At 37.0% G+C, this 18,096-nt stretch overlaps 1 non-coding gene across 1 annotated transcript; it reads right to left on the minus strand.

Annotated features, from left to right (window-relative positions):
• Positions 1 to 17,560: 17,560 nt before the first annotated feature.
• On the minus strand, positions 17,561 to 17,667 carry LOC116897408. Its single transcript, XR_004387451.1, has one exon. It is a non-coding gene; the product is annotated as a U6 spliceosomal RNA (small nuclear RNA).
• Positions 17,668 to 18,096: the final 429 nt, after the last annotated feature.

Here is an 18,096-nt window from a genome sequence, read left to right on the forward strand (position 1 = left end):
AATATAAATATGTCACAGTAGTGGATTGTTGTGAATTGGTTCTAACGCTATTTGTGTTAATTTGGCACCCCAAATAACATCAGAATTCACATGTTTTATATGAGACCCTGATGGTCCCTGCCCCGAGTTGATTCTAATTGATAAATACAATTTTCAGTGGCCAATGGTTGGGCAGGGAAACAGAGGCAGGACTTTAGATTTCCTGGACACAGGGCCACAAAAAGATGGAGGGGTTAGAATTGCCATGAAGGAGGAGCAGGAAGATCAGCCCTTAGAGCTGCAGGTAAGAAAACATACGATATGTAAGAATCGGCCCCCAGGGGCCATTGTCCTCCACTGGGTCTGGAGTAATAGACATGTAATATAGATTTAAATGTAATATAGATTTGGAAATGCCCAGCCATTTTGCTATTTAAGGCATATTAAAAATAAGGCTGTGTGTTTGTGTTTTTCTTTACATTTGGGTGTTTTTCTTTACATTTGGGCTGGTGTAGAGGAGGCACATGCACCCGCTGGAGAGTTTAGAGCGTTTAGCAATTTTCCACTTCAGGGAATATTATACAACCACAAGTTATGAAATGGAATATTTAAGAAACGTATAATTTTCAAATCAATAAATATTCTCTTAGCTAGTGTGACTATGTTCTTCTGCATAGAGTGCTTAATAGAATATAAGAATATGTTCTCCACTAAAATAATTTCCACCATCCACTGATTAATTTTTAGGATGTATAAGGGAAATAGATGCCTATATCATGTTGTAATACATTTATGAAATTATTATTTCTATCCTCCTGTTGCTTATAATTTATTTTTCCAACTATTTCAAAATTCCAAGGTTGATATTCTTCCTGCTTTGAATTTCCCTAGAATAAGTTGCTTTTTAACAAAGGACTATGCCACATTTTCAAAACTGTGAAAGGTAGAAAGAAGAGAGGAGAGAGGAAGAAAACACACAACATGAATGCACTGGAAATAAAGCTAAAAACCATTTCCCCTTGGGACTTACTCAGAATGAGCCATGCACCCTTGTCAGTAGCTACAAATTTAGCAATGGTTCCCCCGCAATCCCTGACAGTCTCAGAGACTTTTTAGAAGTACCTTTATCATGCCCACATTTGGCTTACTTTGGTCCATTCATGACTCCTGCAATGCAGTTCGGCCCATTCCATAGTTATAACAAAAATTCAACCCATTCCAGTTCCCCAAAGTTACTAAAAATGTGTGCGATATCTGTGTGTATGGCTTCATCTTTGACTTCTTCAGCTTATGTAGCAAGGGGATTATCAGCCTCCACATCTTCCAAGAAGGATAACTTCTCAAATGTCCTAGAGTTATAACACAAACAAAAAGGAAGTGTTTATACCCTGCATATTTTCTTATACAACTCAAGCAGGTATTACATGTAATCTCTCTCTCTCTCTCTCTCTCTCTCTCTCTCTCTCTCTCTCTCTCTCTCTCTCTCTCTGTCCAGATCCTGTCGTGTAAAGTGTAGTAAGATTTTCTGAAGAGAAAAGAAGAGAAATTAGTTTTTATGAGAAAATATGAGGCATAATATTTTCTACATGTAGCATATAAATATTGCAGTGAAATTGATCCATGAAAGTTTGTAAGTTACTAGAAGCCTTTGGGAATTTGAAACAGAAAATTAAAAGTTTTTGTGCTTTTTAAATTCACTTCCTGAACCCTCAACTGTGTAAATGAGGCAAGAAGTGAAAAACAGCAGGTCAGGTTCCCACTTCTCTTGAAATGTTATCACAATTTAACAGAATAGAAAGGGGGCATGCCTGTGATATGCTAATGACTTCAAGCTGGAAAATGTGTGAGTTTTCAGACCTATGCTACACTCATTAAAGCCTTAAGACTAAGAAAAAAAGTTCACTTTGGTCTCTCAAATAAAGCAGAACTTTCTTTACTCTTCCTGTTTCTTGTTCTTATGTATGCACCCCCTTATACTTTATTGTTGCTGTTCTGTCTTTTAGAAAAACTCCCCCACACCATTTTTTACAGCTTTCCTGTTAACCACATTTGTTCTTTTGAGCAGAGATCTGATTTCCAATATTCATTTTTCTCTTATGTTTTAGCATACTGCCTATCACAATGCTAATGTTTTCGAGGAAAAATTGCAATATGCTGTGATACATGAAAATTGCTGTTACTGCCACATATTTTATACAATTTTATCATGAAAAATGTAGTATTCCAACCAGCTTATACAAACCAACTTGGATGTCATGTGCCTACAATCTCAACACTTGAAAGGCCAAGGCAGGAGAATCACTGTGAATTCAAGGTCTGACTGAGATAAACAGAAAGTATCGGGCCAGGTAGAGCTACATCGCAAGATTATGTCTCAAAAAAATTAAGAAAGAAAGGGACATTTAAGGCCTCATTATTAAGCTAAACAGTAAATAACATTTCATGATAATAGTAAAAAGGGAAAGAAATTAACTACTAGAAAAAATATGACAAGTGGAACATAGCCGAGATTATAGAATTTTTGTTTGTGATGCCACAAAATTCAATACAGAATGTATTTTGTTTTAATAAATGGTCCTGAATCGGTTTCATATTCATAGAGGGAGAGAATAACTTGACTCTCACTTAAAGTCTCCAAAACAATTAATTATGGACAAGTAGTCTTAAATCTAGAAGATAGTAAGGAAAGTCATCAAAAGATACCATATAATTTTATTTTTAAAATAGTACTAGCACTGATTGGTTAAGTAGGTCTCCACCAGAGATAGTTATCCTCTGGTTGAATGGACATCAACATGGCTCACACATGTCATAGCTCTATAGTATTATTCATTGCCTACTTTCTATGCAATCTTGAATGATGGCTGTTGGTAGCATGAAAGCTATTCTGCCAGGAAAAATCATCAGGTCAGGTCCAGCTCAGTGGGCTCTTTGCCATGTTTTTCAGGTGCATGATGTCTTTAGCAATAAAACAAGATATGTCTCTTCACAACATCAACAAACATGCCACACTATACAAGGAAAAACCCATGAGATCTCAGCCCTATTTAAAGAACTGTAAGCAAATGACTAATTTTGGAAACTGAAGAAGTGGCCCTCTCCATCAATGAGCATATCAGTTTGTTGTCCATTGCTAAGCATTCACCCCTGAAAACATACATACAAGTAATGTTATGTGGAATCAATAGGCTACATTTACGAACACAGCACACACAGCACACACAGCACACACACACACACACACACACACACACACACACACAAACACAGAGAAAGAGAGAGAGAGAGAGAGAGAGAGAGAGAGAGAGAGAGAGAGAGAGAGAACACTCCTTGAATTTGGAGGAAAGAATACGGGTTGATGTCTGTATGCAGGTGAGAGTAGGCACAAGATAAGGCAAGGCCTGTGATTCGATGGTGAAAAAGATAGGTAGGTGCAAAGTTTTTGAGAGAGGAGAGAGATAGCGAAGAGAAGAAACAAGAGGGAGAAAGAGAAGGATGATCTAGTTCCATGTTACTTTAAATGGTCACAGGTGGTTATGAATATTTTATAAGGGATGGATTCTTACAGGATGATATGTCTTATATAGATGGGAAGTTTATACCAATATTAATTGGCTCTAAGTTTATTGTGTGGACATCTTGTGGGGTGAGATATACTGATATAAATCTGATTGATAAATTACAAGCCTCTAGAGTTTTTATTTTGTCATGTTACTAGGAACCGTGTCTATAACCACAAAGCCTGGATAATGCATGGGGTGGCATGGCAGTGACCATCCAAGGGAACTAGAAGGGTGGTTGCTGCTGGGGCTAGCCATGGCAGCGAGATTGCTGCAGGGCCCAGAGAGTAGCTGGTGGTAATACAGGATAGAAATTGTGAATGTAGCAAGTCTGGTAGAGACCTTTTGAAAGAGAATCTGTTGAGTATGGATGACTGAAATGAGAACATCCCACAGATGCCATGTGGCTGGGAGGTGGTGGCGATAGCATGGAATGGTCTTCCTTTTTAATATATTACTACAAAAGCATGGGAGCATTATCCAGGAGGGCTTAGAGGGAGAAAAGTGAAGGGAGAAATATCATGATTAAAATGCAATTGCAAAAAATAAACAACAAACAGCCTTGTCAGTTACATTAGCAACCACTAATAATGCAGTGCTTAAATATGAAATCAATAAGCAGCAGAGAGATGGCTCAGTCATTTAGAACATAAGTTGCTCTTCTAGATGATCTGGCTTCAATTCACGAAGCAGTTCACAATGATCTTAAATCCAAACACAGGGGACCTGACAGCTTGTTCTGACTTCCACAGGCATCAGACACAAATGTAGTGCACAGAAATATATACAAGCAATACCCATAAACATGAAAGTAAAAATAACCAGGTTTTAGACATATTAAATATATTTATTTTTAAGTTATAACTAATAAACAAGTGGATATCTTTATAAATTCTTATATTTTAGTTAAATTTTAAGCTTGCCTTTCTGATATGTTGTTTGATATGTAATTTTCTTACCTAATAAAAAATTGAAATATGAAAAAATATGAAATATACTTTAAAATACTTTGAATATGCCAATAAAATATACATAATACCTATTTGAAGAGAAAGACAAAATGGATGAAAATATAATGAGCTTACCAAGTAAACATTCCATATTCATGAAGACGATTGTAAAGGATTAAAATATTGATTATTCTGTGAACTTTTTACACAATGAAAACACAATCAAAATCTAAATAATTTATTTATATACATAAACAAATCAATTATAAAATTTAGTTAAAAAGTTACAAGAATTTCAGAATAGTCAACCTACTATGAATGAATACTGGAGTAATAAGAATGCCTGTCTTTGAAGGAGTACTTACAAACTCATTCTATGCACCACACTCACCCTGGTATCTAAACCATAAAAAGACTCAACAAAGAAAGACAGCTTCAGACTGATTTCTCTTATGACCATTAATGCAAAAGTACATACTAAAATACTGCCAAAACAAATCCAGAAATACATCAAAGACATCATTCAACATGATCAAGTAAGCTTAATGCCAGGGAAGCAGAGATGGTTCAATACATGAAAATCCATCAACATAATCCACCATATAAACAAACAGAAAGAAAAAAAAATCACATAATCATCTCATTAGATTCTGAAAAAGCTTTTGACAAAATCTAAGACCCCTTTATGATAAAAGTATTAGAGAGATCAGGGATACAAGGCACATACCTAAATATAAACAAAGCAATATACAACAGGCCAATGGGCAATATGAAACTAAGTGGAGAGAAACCTAAAGCAATTTAACTAAAATCAGATACAAGTCTGCCCACTCTCTCCCTATTTTGCCAATACAGTACTTGAAGTTCTAGCCAGAGAATCTAGACAACTAAAGGAAATCAAGGGGATATAAATGGGAAAGGAAAAAGTTGAAGTATTGCTTTTTGCAGATAATGTAATACTATACATAACTGACCCAAAAAATTATGCCAAAGAACTCTTATAACTGAAGAACAGCTTTAGCAAAGTGGCTGGATACAAAATTAACTCAAGAAAATCAGTAGCCCTCCTTAAGAAAAATGATAAACTGGCTAAGAATTAATTTAGGGAACCAATACCTTTAACAATAGCCATGAATGATAAAAAAAACTATCTTGATGTAACTCTAACAAAGCAAGTGAAAGATCTGCATGACAAGAACTTCAAGTCTCTGAAGAAAGAAATTAAAGAAAATATCAGAATATGGAAGGATTACTATGTTAAAAATTGACATCTTACTAAAAGCAATCTAGATTCAATGTATCCACATCAAAATTCTAACACTGTTTTTTATACAAATTGAAGGAGCAAATTTCCTTTTCATATGGAAAGAGAAAAAACCCAGGAGAGTCAAAACAATCCTGAAAAAAGAACCTGTTACCTCGAGCTATACTGCAGAGCAATAGTTATAAAATCTACATGGTGTTGATACAGAAAAGGAAAACATGCTGATCAACAGAATCAAATCAAAGACCCAGAAATAAACCACACACCTATGAACACCAGATTTTTGATAAAGAAGCAAAAACCATAGAATGGGAAATAAAAGCTTCTTCAAAAAAAAAATGGTGCTGGTCTAACCAAATGTCTAAGAATAGAAGCATGCAAATAGACCTATATTTATCACCATGCAATAAACTGAAGTCCAAGTGGACCAAACACTTCAGCATAAACTGGATACATTAAATTGCATAGAAGAGAAAGTGGGAAATAGCCTTAAATACATTGGTACAGGTATAATTTCCTGAACAGAACACCAATGGCTCAGCTTCTAAGATCAACAATTGGAAAATGGGGCCTCATGAAACTGCAAAGCACTGTAAAGCACAGGACCCTGTCAGTAGGACAAAACAGCAGCCTACATGTTGGGAAAGGATCTTCAGCAATGGTATGCCTGACAGAAGGTTAATATGCAAAAATTATGAAGAACACAAGAAGTTAAACACCAACAACCCAAAATAACCTTATTAAAATATGGAGCACAGAACTAAACAGAATTCTCAACAGAGGAATCTTGAATTGCCAAGAAGCACTTAAAGAAATGTCCATAGCGAAAGAGGAACACTCCTCCATTGTTGGTGGGGTTGCAGACTGGTACAACCATTCTGGAAATCAGTCTGGAGGTTTCTCAGAAAATTGGACATTGAACTGCCTGAGGATCCAGCTATACCTCTCTTGGGCATATACCCAAAAGATGCCCCAACATATAAAAAAAACACGTGCTCCACTATGTTCATGTAGCCTTATTTATAATAGCCAGAAGCTGGAAAGAACCCAGATGCCCTTCAACAGAGGAATGGATACAGAAAATGTGGTACATCTACACAATGGAATATTACTCAGCTATCAAAAACAACGACTTTATGAAATTCGTAGGCAAATGGATGGACCTGGAAAATATCATCCTGAGTGAGCTAACCCAATCACAGAAAGACATACATGGTATGCACTCACTGATAAGTGGCTATTAGCCCAAATGCTTGAATTACCCTAGTTGCCTAGAACAAATGAAACTCAAGGCGGATGATCAAAATGTGAAGGCTTCACTCCTTCTTTAAAAAGGAACAAGAATACCCTTGGCAGGGGAAGAGAGAGGCAAAAGATTAAAACAGAGACTGAAGGAACACCCATTCAGAGCCTGCCCCATGTGGCCCATATATAGAGCCACCCAATTAGACAAGATGGATGAAGCAAGAAGTGCAGACCGACAGGAGCCGGATGTAGATCGATCCTGAGAGACACAGCCAGAATACAGCAAATACAGAGGCGAATGCCAGCAGCAAACCACTGAACTGAGAATGGGACCCCCCGTTGAAGGAATCAGAGAATGAACTGGAAGAGCTTGAAGGGCTTGAGACCCCCATGTACAACAATGCCAAGCAACCAGAGCTTCCAGGGACTAAGCCACTACCTAAAGACTATACATGGACTGACCCTGGACTCTGACCTCGTAGGGTAGCAATGAATATCCTAGTAAGAGCACCAGTGGAAGGGGAGCCCTGGGTCCTGCTAAGACTGAACCCCCAGTGAACTAGACTGTCAGGGGAGGCGGCAATGGGGGGAGGTTGGGAGGAACACCCATAAGGAAGGGGGAGGGAAGGGGATGTTTGCCGGAAACAGGAAAGGAATAACACTCGTAATGTACATAAAAATACTCAAGTTAATAAAAAAAAGAAAAAAGAAAAAAAAAAAAGAAAATCAACAAGCTGAAAAAAAAAATGTCCATAGCCCTTCATCATCAAGGAAATGCAAATCAAAACAACTCTGAGACTGCATCTAACACCAGTCAGAATGGGGAAGATCAAAAATTCAAGTGGCAGCACTGGCTGACAAGGATGTGGAGCAAGGGGAACACTCCCCCATTGCTGGTAGGAACACAAACTTATAGAACCACTTTGGAAATCAATTTTGGCAGTTTCTTAAAATACTAGGAATTGTTCAACCTAAAGACAGAGGTATACCACTTCTGGGAATATACTCAAAGATGCTCAAACATTACACAAAGATACTTGGTCAACTATGTTCATATCAGGTTTATTCATAATAGCCAGAAGCTGGAAATAAGCTAGATATCCTTCAACCAAAGAATGGATGAAGGAAATCTGGTACACATTGTGCACACAATGGAACACAATTCACCTATTAAAAACAAAGACATCATGAATTTTGTAGGTTGATGGATGGGACTTGAGAATATCATCCTAAGTGAGGTAACATTATTTATGATACTCTGCTATGATTGCATACAGGAGTCCAGCATGGCTGTCCTCTGAGAGGATCTACCTGGACCCTGATTCAGACAGATGTAGACACCAACAGCCGCACAGTAGATGGAGCTTGGTGACTCTTATGGGTGAATAAGAGAAAGAATTTAGGGTCCCCAATGAATAGAAATTTCACAAAAAGATCAACAGAGTCAACTATCCTGGACCTGTAGGGCTCTAAAATACTGAGCCACCAACTAAAGACCATGCATGAGTGTTACCTAGACCTCCTTCTACATATGTGGCAGATGTCCAATTTGGTCTTCATGTGGGTCCCAGAAAATTGGAGCAGAAGTTTCCCCTAAAGCTATTGCCACCAAAAGCTGTTGCCTTGTCTGGCTTCAGTGTGAGAGGATTTTCCTAGCCTCACATTGCCTTGATGGGGGGGGGAGATATGCAGGGAGCCCCACCTACTCAGCGAAAAAAGGGAGGGGAAAGGGGAAAGATAGGGAGAGGGGTTGGACAGGAGGGGGACAATAAACAGAATGTAAAGTGAGTAAGAAATAGAAAAAGAATGCCTGTCATGAGAATTGTTTTAGATATTTAATACCATTTATGTTGTAATGTCAGAATACAGAGGGTTCTAGGTCACCTTGCCCAACAGAGTCTGACTTGTTTTCAAAATGAAAAAGATTACAATTGGTACGCTAGAAATCACCCTTCCTTCTCTGACAGAGACACACGCAATATATATAGAGTGCTAGAGAACAAATGGTGCTAGAATATTAGAGCTGGATCACAAGTCTACACATAATTCTTATACTCTGTACAATAGCTAACTCAAAATGAATTTCAGGCCCAAATAGGAAATTCAAAACTGTAACTTTTTTTTTCTTTTTTTCGGAGCTGGGGACCGAACCCAGGGCCTTGTGCTTGCTAGGTAAGCGCTCTACCACTGAGCTAAATCCCCAACCCCAAAACTGTAACATTTTTATAAAACATGTATTTTCTTTGAGAATTTCATACTTGAATACTTCATTTACTTCAATTCCATCATATTCTTTCATCTCTTCAACTCTTCCTATGATTCATATCTCTAATTCACAAAGTGCATCTTTAATTATTATTATAGAGATGCATATATATGTGGGACATGGAAGGCAGTCTGGTTCTTGCTTGAACTACAGCAAGAAACCCCGGTGACCCTGAAGGGACGATAGGTGTTTTGCCTGACTCCAAGGAAAACAGGCCCTGCCACTAACAACAGTCCACATAGATTTGTGGCCATTAATCATTTAAGAGCAACACCTCAAGCCCCTACACAGGTAGAGGATGTTACCACAAGTCACAAAGGCTAAAGACAGATCCCCATTTTAATGAGGTACCTAAAGGCCTGGAAGCTTAGCCAATGAACTTTCCCAGATACTCCTGCTTGCAAAAGGTATTTAATCTCAACCCAGCCTGAGAAAGGGTTTTACTCATCCACTTTCTGTAATGGTAATAAATGTCTTAAAACCACTGACTGTTCCTTCTTATCTGGATCCAGAGGGGTGGGGGATGGGAGAGGCACAGAGAAGGCCTTTGCCTACAGAGCCACCAACTAATCTCCCTGTAGAAGGCCTCTATGAGCTCTCAGGCAGAGCCACCAAGCCTGCAGCCTGCCACTGTAATGCAAAGGACTCCTCCCCATGGGACCAGCCAGAGCCTCTCTCCCTCTTTTTCCCCATCAGCCCCACAGAGAGATCCAGCCATTTGTCCCCTACTTTTTTACCAGCTCTTCTGCTGCACCTAGGTATCCAAGAACCTGAGAACCCAAAGGCCAAGGCCTCGTCACAGGTCTGGGAACCCCCAAGACAACTCTCTGGTCTCCTGCCTCAGACTGCCCTTCCCCACACTCAGAGTGGTGTCCCCAGGCTTTCCTACTGCCTGACCAAGTTGGTCAAATTTCCCATATCCTGCCTCCCAAGCAGCCGAGCCCTGTGGTGGACCATCCATCCTATGGGGGGAACATAACCCCACACACACACACACACACACACACACACACACACACACACACACACACACACACATACACACACACACACCATATATATGTATATATATATATATATATATATATATATATGTTCTATAAGAGAAGATTGAGTCTTCCTCTCTTTTAGCAACCATTAAAATTAATTGGCTATAATAGACCTTCATGTAGGGATGGAATCTTTTGAGATTTCTTACACCACCTTGGAATGTCAATTGATATTTTCATTGTGCAGATCTTATTAATACAACTATTTTTTAAAGATTTATTAAAAGTTGCTTTGTACCCTTACATGTGTGCTGTGTTTTAGAGAAAGTTCCATGAGTTGAAAAGAAGAATGAATATTCTTTATTACATTGACTTTATGTTCTGCAGAGGTCTGTTAGGTTAATTTGGTTTGTATTCTTATTTTTCCAATATTTTTCTTTTCATGTTTTGTCTGGAAAACTTCTGTATTGATTAGAATGGAGTATTGGATTAGTATGGAGTGCTAGAATTAATCTGTAGTTTTGCATCTGGAATCTATTTTATGAAATTGAACAAACCTGTAAGAGGGATATATATGTTAGAGTTGTAAAGTTCCCTTGGGTTATTGTATTATTTGCTTAATGAGTTTGTAGTGATCTTATTTAACCTTTTTTGTGTTGTTTTGTGAGTTTTGTGTTGAAACTTTTTGTTATATTTTATGATATGATAAAATAACTACTCTGCTTATTTAATAGTTTCATTTCCTTTGCATATCGTTTTCTATTCTTTTACTCTTTAACAGTGTTATATTTTTTTTTGAGTGTCTGTTTTGACAATCCCAAGTTTCTCAAGGGCATAAGAAAACTTCTTCAATAAATAATACTGGGAAAACTGGATTTTAACTAGATCCGTATCACTCATCAGTTATAAAAATAAATTCAAAGCTAATCAAAGTCATTACATAAGACCAAAAATTTTGAAACTATTAGAGGAAAGCATATATAGCCCAGTGGAAGATATAAATATAGGAAAAATTTTCTGAAAAGGACTCTAATAATCCCAAGAATTTCTAAATGGAATGTCACAAAATTGAAAAATGTCCCCACAAATAAAGGAATATAATCAAAAGAGCGAAGAGGGAGTTACAGAACTAAAAGAATAAGCTATGGCAGTCATTAAATGAAGTTAACATCTAGAATATATATTAAACAACAAAAATTAAATTAACCCAAAATCAGTAAACAAATAAATGGACTAATAAACTGAACATAGAGTTTCCAAAATAAGAAAAAATAAGTAACTAATAAACACTAGAAAATTATTAAATATCCTTAATAATCAATAATTAATTTAAATACAAATTAAAATGAGTTTGAAATTTCATTTAACCACATTCGAAATGGTTTTCATTAACCAAATAAATAACAGTGAATGCTATTAGAATGTGGAAATAAAGAAATATTTAAACACTGCTATTGCGAGTGCAAGCTTATTGTGAAAGTTGAAAAAACAACTAGAACTGCCAAATAATTCAACTACACTCCTTTTCAGTAAATCTCGAAAAGGATCAGTTTCCATCCCACAAAGATACTTGCACATCCATGTTTATTGCTCTACGTTGTATAGTGGCTAGGAAATGGAATCAGCCTAAATGTCCACTCATACATAAATGGAGAACAAATACGTGATAATTTAGAAAATATGTACATTACAATGTATGATATATGATCAACATCCAGTCCATCTTATTTGTCAATTAGATAAAGTATTCTACCATCTATTCTGACATAAAGAGTTTACAATTCTACACGTGAATTATGTTCTCACTTTAACTTGTATTGTCATCTGAAAAAAAAACCTTTTTATATCATCCTCCTCAATGTTAAAAAACTTAAGTTTGATTATGAGACTATAATTAGTCTCTATCCCTGTCAGAAATCCAAGAGTGAATTATTACCTGAATGTATAAGAAGCACAAAAACTTAGCTTCCAAAACTTAAACAAATTATAGAGGCAGCTGACCACCTCTACAGTCCCCTATTACTCAAAACATTGAAGCCTCAGTCTTTAGCCTTCTGGTCCAGAACAATCTAACAGATGATGTAAAGAAGAAAGAACTATGAAGGACTTGTTTTTCTGTCATGGAAGAGCTAAATTCTTACTATCCAGCATTGTGTATCCTTTACTGGACAGTACATTTTGGCTATAGATGAATAGGGCAATTGTTGCCATAAGTGTAGCAACTCCAAACGGAGGTTCTTTTTATTTTTATTTTTTTTTAAAGATTGACTTTTTATTCTATATGGACACATTGTAGCTATCTTCAGACACACCAGAAGAGGTCATCAGATCCAATAACAGATGGTTGTGAGCCACAATGTGGTTGCTGGGATTTGAACTCAGGACCTTTGAAAGAGCAATCAGTGCTCTGAACCACTGAGCCACTTCTCCAGCCCCCATATGGAGGTTCTGATGCTCAATTTTTATTTTGAACTAAGAAGGGAGTACTGTCAGAAGTAGACATGTCTTCAGTTAAAGGAACCTTAATAATGAATTAATATTAGATGTCATATTCTGTGGATTTCTGATGTTTTTGAGGACTATCTAAGTTCTTAAACTTTGAATAGTCTTTGCTATTTCTATATGAATATTATAGAAAGCACCTTAGTACAAATAGATCAGCATCTAATATAAACATGAATTTACTACCTTGCCATTAACTTGCATTACTTAATCATCCTAAACAGTTTGTAATAGCAGTTATTGTAAGGACAGAGTCTAAGTTCTGTATTCTTTTTTTCCTTTGTTTTCTTTTTTTATTGTTTTTTTAATTTACATTTCAATATTATTCCTTCTCCTGGTTTCACAGACATAAGCACCCTATCCCATCCCCCTCCCCTTCTTCTATAAGGGTGTTCCCCACTCATCCACACCCCGTGCCAACCCCTGACATTCCCCTACACAGGGGGTACAACCTTGGCAGGACCAAGGGCGTCTCCTTCCATTGGTACCCAACAAGGCCATCTTCTGCTATATATGCAGCTGGAGTCATGGGTCAGTTCTTGTGTACTTTTTGGGTAGTGGTTTAGTCACTGGGAGCTCTGGTTGTTTGGCATTGTTGTTCTTATGGGGTTGTAAGCCCCTTCAGCTCTTTCAATACTTTCTCTAACTTCTCCACTGCGGGTACAGTTCTGAGTTCAATGGTTTGCTGCTAGCATTCACCTCTGTATTTGACATGATATGGCTGGGTCTCTCAGGAGACATCTATATCTGGTTCCTGTTGGCATGCACTTCTTAGCGTCATCAATCTTTTCTAGCTTTGGTGGCTGTATATATATGGGACATATGTGGGGCAGGCTCTGAATGGCTATTCCTTCAGGCTCTGCTCCGAACTTTGCCACCATAGCACCTCCTATGAATATTTTGTTCCCCCTTTTAAGATTTAGTGAAGCATCCAAACTTTGGTCATCCTTCTTCTTAAGTTTCATGTGGTGTATGAATTGTACCTTGGGTAATTTGAACTTTTAGGCTAAAATCCACTAATCAATGAATGCACAGCATGAGTGTTTTTCTGTGAGGGGGTTACCTCCCTCAGGATGATATTTTCTAGTTCCATACATTTGCCTATGAATTTCATGAACTCATTGTTTTGACAGCTGAGTAGTACACCATTGTGTAGATGTACTACATTTTCTGCATCCATTCCTCTGTTGAAGGGCATCTGGGTTCTTTCCATCTTCTGGATATTGTAAATAAGGCTGCTATGAACATAGTGGAGCATGTGTCTTTGTTGGATATTGGAGCATCTTTTGGGTATATGCCCAGGAGAGGTATAGCTGGGTCCATAGGTAGTGGAATGTCCAATTTTCTGAGGAACCTCCAGACTGATTTCCACAGTGGTCTTGCCAGCTTGCAATCCCACCAACAATGGAGGAGTGTTCCTCTTTCTCCACATCCTCACCAGCATCTCTTGTCATCTGAATTTTTTATCTTAGCCATTCTAACCAGTGTGAGGTGGAATCTCAGGGTTGTTTTGATTTGTATTTCCCTGCTAACAAAGGATGTTGAGCATTTCTTTAAGTATGCCTTAGCCATTCAGTATTCCTCACCTGCGAATTCTTCGTTTAGCTTCCCACCCCATTTTTAATAGGGTTATTTGGCTCTCTGGAGTCTAACTTCTTGAGTTCTTTGTATAATTTGGATATTAGCCCTCTATCAGATGTAGGATTGGTAAAGATCTTTTCCCAATCTGTTGGTTGCTGTGTTGTTCTAATGATAGTATCTTTTGCCTTACAGAAACTTTGGAGTTTTATGAGCTCCCATTTGTTGATTCTTGATGTTAGAGCATAAGCCATTGGTGTTTTGTTCAGGAAAGTTTTTCCAGTGCCCATGTGTTCAAGATGCTTCCCCACTTTTTCTTCTATTAGTTTGGGTGTATCTGGTTTGATGTGGAGGTCCTTGATTCACTTGAACTTAAGCTTTGTACAGGGTGATAAGAATGGATTGATTTGCATCCTTCTACATGTTGACTTCTAGTTGAACCAGCACCATTTGTTGAAAATGTTATCTATTTTCCATTGGATGGTTTTAGCTCCTTTGTCAAAGATCAAGTGATCATGGGTGTGTGGGTTCATTTCTGGGTCTTCAATTCTATTCCACTGATCTACCTGCCTGTCTCTTTACCAACACCATAGAGTTTTTATCACTATTGCTCTGTAATACTTCTTGAGGTCAGAGATGGCTATTCCCCCAGAAGTTATTTTATTGTTGAGTATAGTTTTCGTTATCGTGAGTATGATGGTTTGCATATGGTTGGCCAAGGGAGTGTCAGGATTAGAAGCTGTGGCCTTGTTGGAGGAAGTTTTTCACTGTGGGGGTGGGCTTGGAGACCCACCTCCTAGCTGCCTGGGGATGCTCAGTCTGTTTCTGGCTTCCTTCTGGTGACCTGAATGCTGCCATGTCCCCACCTTAATGATAATGGACTGAATCTCTAAACCTATAAGCCAGCCCCAATTAAATGCTGTCCTTAATAAAGCTTATATTTTTGTTATTGTGTCAGTTCACAGCAATAAGACCCTAAGTAAGACACTGGGATTTTTGTTATTCCAAATGAATTTGCAAATTGCTTTTTCTAGCTCCATGAAGAATTGAATTGGAATTCTCATGGGGTTTGTATTGAGTCTGTAGATTGCTTTTGTAAAAATGTCTATTTTTATTATATTAATCCTGCCAATCCATGAGCATGGGAGGTCTTTCCATCTTCTGAGGTCTTCTTCAATTTTTTTTCTTTCAAGACTTGAAGTTCTTGTCATACAGATTTTTCACTTGCTTGGTTAGAGTCACACCAAGGTATTTTATATTATTTGGAGCTATTGTGAAAGGTGTCATTCCCCTAATTTTTTTATCAGCCTGTTTATCCTTTGGGTAGAGGAAAGCTACAGATTTGTTTGAGTTAATTTTATACCCTGCCACTTTGCTGAAGTAGTTTATCAGACTTAGTAGTGCTCTGGTGGAACTTTTGGAGTCATTTAAGTATAGTGTCTTATCATCTGCAAATAGTGATATTTTGACTTCTTCCTTTCTAATTCGTATCCCTTTGACCTCCTTTCATTGTCTTATTGCTCTGCTAGAACTTCGATTTCTATATGGAAGAAGTAAGGAGAGAATGGGCAGTCTTGTCTAATCCCTGAAATTACTGGGATTGCTTTAAGTTTGTCTACATTTAGTTTAATGTTAGCTACTGGTTTACTGTATATGGCTTTTCCTATGTTTAGGTATGGGCCTTGAATTCCTGATCTATCTGGGACTCTTGTCATGAAGGAGTGTTGAATTTTGTCAGCATCTAATGAAATGATCCTGTGGTTTTTTTTCTTTGAGGTTGTTTATATAGTGGATTGTGTTGATGGATTTTAGTATATTGAACCATTCCTGTATCCCTGGGATAAAGCCTACTTAATCATGATGTATGAGAGTTTTGATGTGTTCTTAGATTCGGTTTGCAAGAATGTTATTGAGTATTTTTGTTTCGATATTCATAAGGGAAATTGGTCTGAAGGTCTCTTTCTTTTTTGAGTCTCTGTGTGGTTTAAGTATAAGCATGATTGTGGCTTCATAGAAAGAATTAGGTAGTGCTCAATCTGTTTCTATTTTGTGGAATAGTTTGGACAGTATTGTTATGAAGTCTTCTATGAAGGTCTGATAGAATTCTTCACTAAACCCATCTCGTTCTAGGTTCTTTTTGGTTGGGAGACTTTTAATAACTGCTTCTAATTTTTAGAAGTTACGGGACTGTTTAGATGGTTTATCTATTCCTGATTTAACTTTGGTACCTGGTATCTATCTAGAAAATTGTCCATTTCCTCCAGATTTTCCAGGTTTTGTTTTTTTTAATATAAGCTTTTGTAGTAGGATCTGATGATTATTTGAATTTCCTCAGATTCTGTTGTTATGTCTCCCTTTTCATTTCTGATTTTGTTAATTTGATACTTTCTCTGTGCCCTCTGGTTAGTCTGGCTAAGGGTTTATCTATCTTGTTGATTTTCTCAAAGAACCAGTTCCTCATTTTGTTGATTATTTGTATAGTCCTTTTTTTTTTTTTTTTACTTGGTTTATCTCAGCCATGAGTTTGATTATTTCCTGCCTTCTACTCCCCTTTGATGTATTTGCTTCCTTTTGTTCTAGAGCTTTTAGGTGTGCTGTCAAGCTGCTAAGGTATGCTCTCTCCCACTTCATTTTGGAGGCACTCAGAGCTATGAGTTTTCCTCTTAGCACTGCTTGCATTGTGTCCTATAAGTTTGGGAATTTTGTGCCTTCATTTTCATTAAATTCTAAAAACTCTTTAATTTCTTTCTTTATTTCTACCTTGACCAAATTATCATTGGTAGAGTGTTGTTCAACTTCCACGTGCATGTGGGCTTTCTGTCATTTTTATTGTTATTGAAGACAAGCCTTATTCCATGGTGATCTGATAGGATGCATGGGATTATTTCTACCTTCCTGTATCTGTTGATGTCTATTTTGTGGCTGATTATATGGTCAGTTTTTTTAGAAGGTACCATGAGTTGTTGAGAAGAAGATATATGCTTTTGTTTTAGGATGAAATGTTCTATACATATCTGTTAAGTCCATTTGGTTCAAAACTTCTCTTAGTTCTTCTATGTCTCTGTTTAATTTTTGTTTCCATGATGAGAGTTTTGTTTCCATAATGAGAAACGGGTGTTGAAATCTCCTACTGTTATTTTGTGAGGTGCAATGTGTGATTTGAGCTTTAGCAAAGTTTCTTTTATGAGTGTAGGTGCCCTCGCATTTGGAGCATACATATTTAGGATAAAAATGTGGAACACTTCACAAATTTGCATGTCATCCTTGCACAAGGGCCATGACAATCTTCTCTGTATCATTCCAATTTTACTATATGTGCTGCAGAAGCGAGCACTAAACTCTTTATTCTTAAATGAGTTGCACAGGTACAATGTCTATCTAAGAGTAACAATATTAATTTCAGTTTTTGTACCAGAAAAGAAACTTATGTCAACAAATCCTTAAATCTGTATCAACTTATAAATTCCATACCAATGTAAAATTAAAATTTCAATTTGTATAAATTATAAAGATTTCTCCCAATGTAAAATTGTGGCAATATAATGCTTTGTTTGAGATTAAATTTAATAATTTGTGCCATCAATTTCCTTCTTGTCCAAAATTATGACCATTTCCAAATTATTACTTAAAATAAAAACCTATCTATAATTTATAAAATAAACATAACTAAAATTCAAACCCAAGGATTAGTTTTATGACTCTCCACAACCTCTTTTAGCTGTATAGGGATAATGAAAAATGCTTCAAAGAGGTATAGAAGGGT

Source organism: Rattus rattus, chromosome 3 (assembly GCF_011064425.1).
Source record: "Rattus rattus isolate New Zealand chromosome 3, Rrattus_CSIRO_v1, whole genome shotgun sequence".
NCBI lineage: Eukaryota > Metazoa > Chordata > Mammalia > Rodentia > Muridae > Rattus > Rattus rattus.